The 8,612-nt window shown below is 56.9% G+C and overlaps 1 protein-coding gene across 3 annotated transcripts in view; it reads right to left on the reverse strand.

Moving 5' to 3' along the window:
- The window catches only part of tax1bp1b (Tax1 (human T-cell leukemia virus type I) binding protein 1b), a 155,360-nt gene extending 152,480 nt beyond the window's left edge, over positions 1-2,880 (reverse strand). For 2 of the 3 annotated variants that reach the window (XM_072509399.1, XM_072509397.1), the window contains exon 1: positions 2,724-2,880. The gene's annotated coding sequence lies outside the window, so the exon portion shown is untranslated. Of the gene's footprint in view, positions 1-2,457; positions 2,477-2,723 lie in introns of those variants that run through there. The other variant, XM_072509398.1, reaches the window with a different exon arrangement.
- Between the last annotated feature and the right edge of the window lie 5,732 nt (positions 2,881-8,612).

The following is an 8,612-nucleotide window of genomic DNA, read 5'->3' on the forward strand; positions in this document are numbered from 1 at the left end:
GTGGATTGAAGATGCTAAACTGCCCCTTAGTGAGCAAAAATTTGCAGGTTAGGTGGGGGAGTTGACTTAGGTAGGGTGCTGCTTCAGGGGGTTGGTGCAGACTAGATGGGTCAAATGGATTCTACGACTTGACTGGCCAGATACTAAAAGGCTGTATACCCTACCGGAAAGGCTGATGGGAGCGAATTCACAAGGAATTGGATAAGTACTTGAAGTTATCTTGAAAAGTTATACTTCAAAATCGAAATTGCAGATCTTAGAAGAAAGAGACTATTTGAATATCCCTTTTAAAGAATCAGCAATGCCAAAATGGGACAAATGGTGCCATTTGCGTCTTATCATTCCAATATGATATCAAATATTCAGTATTTCAATGTTTTTGCAATGATGTGATTATATGAAGTCATTTTGTTTAAACATTTAATATGCAATCATTTCAATTTCTGAAAAAGAGGTAGGTTTTGTTTAGGTGTTACTATATGCCTCCAGGTTTTAACACTTAAGTATTGTTTGATTCCAGGTGATGTTACCATTGGACAAGTCAGACTTGAAATGCCATATCATACAAGGCGACAGGCCAAGTGCTGGATTAGGGTAGAGCTGGATTGGAGCTTGATGAACATGAGTCTTATGACTCCATCCCAAGGTGGAACCTTCCTTGACAGATCCTAAAGTTGTTTTTTGGTTAGAAGCATGGAGGGCAGCTACTTAACAGTCAGCTGACGAACTTTGAACTGAAGAATAAAACATTTATTGAACAAGATTAACTGTTTTACACTGTGCTTTCACCCACAACGATACCATTTAATATACAGATTTGTAAGAATAACACAAGTTACAAAATGTACATTTTATTCTAATGTTCATAATATAGTCCTTGGATTAATAGCTACCCATGGTCAGATACACCATACTCTTCAAACCAAATCACAGATGCCACCAAAAGCAACTTCTGTGGATTTCTCACCAACTCCCCCAACTGGTCTCACAGGAGCTCTGCTTTTCACTTGGATTTCTAATCCTCATTCTCAACATTCTCAAACAATTTGCTTTGGAAGTTCCTTTCCAATTATGCTTTTACTTGAACATATTAAACAAGGATACATCTCCAGGGTTTCAATCTCTCCTTCTGATGTTCCTCTCTCCAGGCTCACCCCCCTACATGATTTCAAGCTTTGCCCTCAACCCACTCTGATATTCTGTACCAACAGGACACAGGCCCATGATAGCATCACCTACCTTTGTCAGTCTTCTCTGATCTTCTGAAAAGCCCACTTTGCCTTGATTCTGTTCCTTCTTTCATTCAGGAGCCTTTGCTCCCTACTTAAACTTCACTGAACAAGGCCTTTGCTATTCTTGTTCCTTAAAGTGTCTTTCTGAGACTCTCTTTTGCCACATTCCCTGGGTTCTTCTGGGAAATGTGCTTTCTGCAATTCCCTCTTCTGTCAAGCTCCTCCTAGCACCTGCTTCTTACCTGTTTTGCCCCATGTCTGTGGGCCTCCTGTTACTAGGCAACAGCAGTTTTTTCTACTTTCAGATAAAACCTAATTAAAAATGCAGGTATACAAACAAACCCACATATGTGCAGGCATCACTCCAAAGTGAAAGCAAAACTCAGGTTCCCCATTTCTTAACATGCAAATTAAACAATCCTAAACTTATTCCTAACACACACACACACACACACACAACACAAATTATGACTATCCCTACTTCCAAACCTGCAGGCAAACAGACAAGTAAAGTGGATACTTAGGAGTTTTCACTTGCTACCATAATGACAATATGACTGGCCATCAGATAAGCAGGGCAGTCACATCCTTGCTCTTTGACCAAAGGAAATACCAAAGTACAAGTGCCCTTAAACTAATAATCATCCACAGTCTACCCACTTGCCTCATATACAGGTGTATTTGAAATAAAATCCAATTTTGCATCACTTACATTCATTAAATTAAAAATCAGAGCTAAAAAGAATTTCCTAAGAATACTTCAAGCACATTTACTTCTTTTAAACTAGTAGATTGACAACACTGACCATTGCAGTGTTAAATGCATGCCTATTTGTGACAATAAAGATAATTATTAATTAATGTTGATAACGTCCTTCATTGTTTCTTACTGGTACTTCTTCTCGTGGCGATTCTTCATGTTTTATGTTGCACATTTCACAACGATTATGGGATCTATGGCTATGGTGACCATAGACTCAAGGCTAACACGGAATATACAACACATTAAGTTACTTACTATGAATCTTACCACTTAAAGTAAAACAGGTCATTATAAAATAAGTGAAATAGAAATGAGCGGAATGAGAATTTTTCCATCTATATTCCACAAGATCAGATGACGTTCGCAAAAGATCAAAATACATAGTGTTCAACATCCATTAGGTGAAAACCATAACAACATCACAAGAATATGGCGGTGAACGAGAAACAAAATACAACCTACAGCGCAGGAGTGAATGAGAGCCCCTGGGCCTCAATAACAATCCCCTGACAGGCCGCGAACCCTCGTCAGCCGTTTAACCGAGGCCCCGCGGCGACCGCTGTTCCTCGATCCCGGTTTGAGGGCCGCAGTTTAATCCCGATAAAGCGGCTGAACGCAGGGCCACAGGAAATATTTCACAGCAGCCACGGCACCAACGCGGCACAGATCACTCAGAGACTGCCGAAGATCCCACAATACAACCGATTCGCCATCGGCCAGTAACTCACCCGGACCCCACCGTCACCAGCGAGCTCTCTCTCCCTTTAACTTCGTCACCAACCCCGCGGCGCCATCGCTCCGCCTGTGACATCAACAACTTCCTTTACAAACAACATCCGGGAGCAAAGAGCAACGGCGGGGAGGGAGGAGACGATGGGTGGGGGAGCGGAATAGGGAGATGGTGGGAATCTGGATTGGAGGGGGGGGGGGGAATCTGGGTTGGGTTGGGTTGGGTGGGGGGGGTGGGAGGATGGGAATCTGGGTTGGGAGGGTGGGAATCTGGGTTGGGGGGGGATCTGGGTTTGAGGGGGGGGAATCTGGTTTTGAGGGGGGGGGAATCTGGTTTTGAGGGGGGGGAATCTGGGTTGGGGGGAGGGTGGGAATCTGGGTTGGGGGAGGGTGGGAATCTGGGTTGGGGGAGGGTGGGAATCTGGGTTTGGGGGGGAGGGGGGAATCTGGGTTTGGGGGGGAGGGGGGAATCTGGGTTTGGGGGGGAGGGGGGAATCTGGGTTTGGGGGGAGGGGGGAATCTGGGTTTGGGGGGAGGGGGAATCTGGGTTTGGGGGGGAATCTGGGTTTGGGAGGTGAGGGGGGAATCTGGGTTGGGGGGAGGGTGGGAATCTGGGTTTGGGGGGGGAGGGGGGGATCTGGGTTTGAGGGGGGGAATCTGGGCTGGGGGGAGGGTGGGAATCTGGGTTTGGGGGGGGAATCTGGGTTTGGGAGGGGAGAGGGGAATCTGGGGAGGGGGGGAATCTGGGTTTGGGGGGAGGGTGGGAATCTGGGTTTGGGGGGGGAGGGTGTGAATCTGGGTTTGGGGGGAGGGTGGGAATCTGGGTTGGGGGGGAATCTGGGTAGGGGGGAATCTGGGTTGGGGGGGAATCTGGGTTGGGGGTTTGGGGGGGAATCTGGGTTGGGGGTTTGGGGGGGGAATCTGGGTTGGGGGTTTGGGGGGGAGGGTGGGAATCTGGGTTTGGGGGAGGGGGGAATCTGGGTTGGGGGGGAATCGGGGTTGGGGGGGGAATCGGGGTTGGGTGGGGGAATCGGGGTTGGGGGGGAATCGTGGTTGGGGGTTGGGGGAATCTGGGTTGGGAGAGGAATCTGGGTTGGGGGGAGGAATCTGGGTTGGGGGAGGAATCTGGGTTGGGGGAGGAATCTGGGTTGGGGGGGAATCTGGGTTGGGGGGAATCTGGGTTGGGGGGGAGGGTAGGAATCTGGGTTGGGGGGAGGGTGGGAATCTGGGTTGGGGGGAGGGTGGGAATCTGGGTTGGGGGGGGAGGGTGGGAATCTGGGTTTGAGGGGGGGAATCTGGGTTGGGGGAGGGTGGGAATCTGGGTTTGAGGGGGGGAATCTGGGTTGGGGGGAGGGTGGGAATCTGGGTTTGGGGGGAGGGTGGGAATCTGGGTTTGGGGGGGGAATCTGGGTTTGGGAGGGGAGGGGGGAATCTGGGTTGGGGGGGAGGGTGGGAATCTGGGTTTGGGGGGGAGGGGGGGAATCTGGGTTTGGGGGGGGGAATCTGGGTTGGGGGGGAGGGTGGGAATCTGGGTTTGGGGAGGGTGGGAATCTGGGTTTGTGGGGGGGAATCAGGGTTTGGGAGGGGAGGGGGAATCTGTGTTGGGGAGGGAGGGTGGGAATCTGGGTTTGGGGGGAGGGTGGGAATCTGGGTTTGGGGGGGAGGGTGGGAATCTGGGTTTGGGGGGGAGGGTGGGAATCTGGGTTGAGGGGGAATCTGGGTTGGGGGGGGGAATCCGGGTTGGGGATGGGAATCTGGGTTGGGGGTTTGGGGGGGAATCTGGGTTGGGGGGGAGGGTGGGAATCTGGGTCTGGCGGGGGGAGGGTGGGAATCTGGGTTGGGGGGGAATCTGGGTTGGGGGGGGAATCGGGGTTGGGGGGGAATGGGGGTTGGGGGAATCTGGGTTGGGAGAGGAATCTGGGTTGGGGGAGGAATCTGGGTTGGGGGGGAATCTGGGTTGGGGGGGAATCTGGGTTGGGGGGGTGGGAATCTGAGTTGGGGGTGTGGGAATCTGGGTTGGGGGGAGAATCTGGGTTGGGGGGAGGGTGGGAATCTGGGTTGGGGGGGAGGGGGGAATCTGGGTTGGGGGGAGGGGGGAATCTGGGTTGGGGGGGAGGGGGGAATCTGGGTTGGGGGGGGAAGGGGGGAATCTGGGTTGGGGGAGGGGGGAATCTGGGTTGGGGAGGGGGAATCTGGGTTGGGGGGAGGGTGGGAATCTGGGTTGGGGGAGGTTGGGAATCTGGGTTGGGGGAGGGTGGGAATCTGGGTTGGGGGGGAATCTGGGTTGGGGTAATCTGGGTTGGGGGGGGATCTGGTTTGGGGGGGAGGGGGGGAATCTGGGTTGGGGGGGAGGGTGGGAATCTGGGTTGGGGGGGAGGGTGGGAATCTGGGTTGGGGGAGGGGGAATCTGGGTTGGGGGGAATCTGGGTTGGGGGAGGGTGGGAATCGGGGGAGGGGGGGAATCTGGGTTGGGGGGAGGGTGGGAATCTGGGTTGGGGGGGAGGGTGGGAATCTGGGTTGGGGGGAGGGTGGGAATCTGGGTTGGGGGGAGGGTGGGAATCTGGGGTGGGGGGTGGGAATCTGGGTTGGGGGGAGGGTGGGAATCTGGGTTGGGGGGGGAGGTGGGAATCTGGGTTGGGGGGGGGAGTGTGGGAATCTGGGTTTGGGGGGGAGGGTGGGAATCTGGGTTTGGGGGGAGGGTGGGAATCTGGGTTGGGGGGGTAATCTGGGTTGGGGGGGAGGGGGGAATCTGGGTTGGGGGGAGGGTGGGAATCTGGGTTGGGGGGGGGAATCTGGGTTGGGGGCTGGGGGGGGGAATCGTGGTTGGGGGTTGGGGGAATCTGGGTTGGGAGAGGAATCTGGGTTGGGGGGAGGAATCTGGGTTGGGGAGGTGGGAATCTGGGTTGGGGGCTGGGGGGGGAATCGGGGTTGGGGGGGAATCGTGGTTGGGGGTTGGGGGAATCTGGGTTGGGAGAGGAATCTGGGTTGGGGGGAGGAATCTGGGTTGGGGAGGTGGGAATCTGGGTTGGGGAGGGGAGGGTGGGAATCTGGGTTGGGGTGGAGGGGGGAATCTGGGTTGGGGGGAGGGTGGGAATCTGGGTTGGGGGGAGGGTGGGAATCTGGGTTGGGGGGGCAGGGTGGGAATCTGGGTTGGGGGGAGGGGGGGAATCTGGGTTGGGGTGGAGGGTGGGAATCTGGGTTGGGGGGATGGTGGGAATCTGGGTTGGGGGGAATCTGGGTTGCGGGAGGGGGATCTGGGTTGGGGGGGGAATCTGGGTTGGGGGGAGGGTGGGAATCTGGGTTGGGGGGGAGGGTGGGAATCTGGGTTGGGGGAGGGTGGGAATCTGGGTTGGGGGGGAGGGGGGAATCTGGGTTGGGGGGAGGGTGGGAATCTGGGTTGGGGGGGAATCTGGGTTGGGGGGAGGGTGGGAATCTGGGTTGGTGGAGGGGGGAATCTGGGTTGGGGGGGAGGGTGGGAATCTGGGTTGGGGGAGGGGGAATCTGGGTTGGGGAGGGAGGGGGAATCTGGGTTGGGGGGGAGGGTGGGAATCTGGGTTGGGGGGAGGGTGGGAATCTGGGGGGGGAATCGGGGTTGGGGGGGGAATCTGGGTTGGGGGGAGGGTGGGAATCTGGGTTGGGGGGGAGGGTGGGAATCTGGGTTGGGGGGGCAGGGTGGGAATCTGGGTTGGGGGGAGGGGGGGAATCTGGGTTGGGGTGGAGGGTGGGAATCTGGGTTGGGGGGATGGTGGGAATCTGGGTTGGGGGGGAATCTGGGTTGCGGGAGGGGGATCTGGGTTGGGGGGAGGGTGGGAATCTGGGTTGGGGGGGAGGGTGGGAATCTGGGTTGGGGGAGGGTGGGAATCTGGGTTGGGGGTGAGGGGGGAATCTGGGTTGGGGGGAGGGTGGGAATCTGGGTTGGGGGGGAGGGGGGGAATCTGGGTTGGGGGAGGGGGGAATCTGGGTTGGGGGAGGGGGAATCTGGGTTGGGGAGGGAGGGGGAATCTGGGTTGGGGGGGAGGGTGGGAATCTGGGTTGGGGGGAGGGTGGGAATCTGGGGGGGGAATCGGGGTTGGGGGGGGAATCTGGGTTGGGGGGGAGGGTGGGAATCTGGGTTGGGGGGGAGGGTGGGAATCTGGGTTGGGGGAGGGTGGGAATCTGGGTTGGGGGGAGGTGGGAATCTGGGTTGGGGAGGAGGGGGGAATCTGTGTTGGGGGGAGGGTGGGAATCTGGGTTGGGGGGAGGGTGGGAATCTGGGTTGGGGGTGGAGGGGGGGAATCTGGGTTGGGGGGAGAGTGGGAATCTGGGTTGGGGGGGAGTGGGAATCTGGGTTGGGGGGGAGGGTGGGAATTGGGTTGGGGAGGGGGGGAATCTGGGTTGGGGGAAGGGGGGAATCTGGGTTGGGGGGAGGGGGGAATCTGGGTTGGGGGGGAGAGTGGGAATCTGGGGAGGGGGGAATCTGGGTTGGGGGGGAGGGTGGGAATCTGGGTTGGGGGGGAGGGTGGGAATCTGGGTTGTGGGGGGGAGGGTGGGAATCTGGGGAGGGGAGGGGGGAATCTGGGTTGGGGGGGGAGGGGGGAATCTGGGTTGGGGGGAGGGTGGGAATCTGGGTTGGGGGGGAGAGTGGGAATCTGGGGAGGGGAGGAATCTGGGTTGGGGGGGAGGGTGGGAATCTGGGTTGGGGGGAGGGTGGGAATCTGGGTTGTGGGGGGGGAGGGTGGGAATCTGGGTTGGGGGGAGGGTGGGAATCTGGGTTGGGGGGAGGGTGGGAATCTGGGTTGGGGGGGAGTGTGGGAATCTGGGTTGGGGGGAGGGGGGAAATCTGGGTTGGGGGGAGGGGGGGAATCTGGGTTGGGGGGGAGGGTGGGAATCTGGGTTGAGGAAGGAGGAGGGACTCTGGGTTGAGAAGGTGGAGGGAGGGAATTTGGTTGGAGAGTGTGGGATTTTGGGTGGGAATCTGGGTTGGGGGAGGGAATCTGGGTTGGGATGGGGAGAGAATCAGGGTTGAGGAAGGGTGTGGGAATCTGGGTTGGGGAATGGGGAGGGACTCTGGGTTGGGGAGGGAGAGGGAATCTGGGTTGGGGAAGAGGGTGGGAATCTGGGTTGTGGAAGGAGGAGGGACTCTGGGTTGGGGAAGGGGGAGGGAATCTGGGTTGGGAAGGTAGACGGAGGGAATTTGGTTGGAGATGGAGGGAATTTGGGTGGGAATCTAGGTTGGGGAGGGAATCTGGGCTGGGATGGGGTAGGGAATCTGGGTTGGGTGGGGGTGGGATTCTGGGCTGGGAAAGAGGGAGGGAATCTGGGCTGGGGAAGGGTGAGAGAATCTGGGTTGGGGAAGGGGGAGGGAATCTGGGTTGGGGAAGTGGGAAAGACTCTGAGTTGGGGAAGGGGGAGGGAATCCGAGTTGTGGAAGTGGGTGGGAATCTGGGTTGGGGATGAGGGTGGAAATCTGAGTTGAGGAAGGCGGTGGGAATCTGGGTTGGGGAAGGGGAGGGACTCTGGGTTGGGGAGGGAGAGGGAATCTGGGTTGGGGAAGAGGGTGGGAATCTGGGTTGTGGAAGGAGAAGGGACTCTGGGTTGGGGAAGGGGGAGGGAATCTTCGTTGGGAAGGTGGAGGGAGGGAATTTGGTTGGAGAGGGAGGGAATTTGGGTGGGAATCTAGGTTGGGGAGGGAATCTGGGATGGGGGAGGGAATCTGGGTTGATTGGGGGTGGGATTCTGGGATGGGAAAGGGAAGGGAATCTGGTCTGGGGAAGGGTGAGGGAGTCTGGATTGGGAAGGGTAGGGAATCTGGGTTGGGAAGGTGGAGGGAGGGAATTTGGTTGGAGTGGGAGGAATGTGGGTGGGAATGTCGGATGGGGGAGGGAATCTGGGTTGGGAAAGGAGGAGGG

This window comes from Scyliorhinus torazame, chromosome 6 (assembly GCF_047496885.1).
Source record: "Scyliorhinus torazame isolate Kashiwa2021f chromosome 6, sScyTor2.1, whole genome shotgun sequence".
Lineage (NCBI taxonomy): Eukaryota > Metazoa > Chordata > Chondrichthyes > Carcharhiniformes > Scyliorhinidae > Scyliorhinus > Scyliorhinus torazame.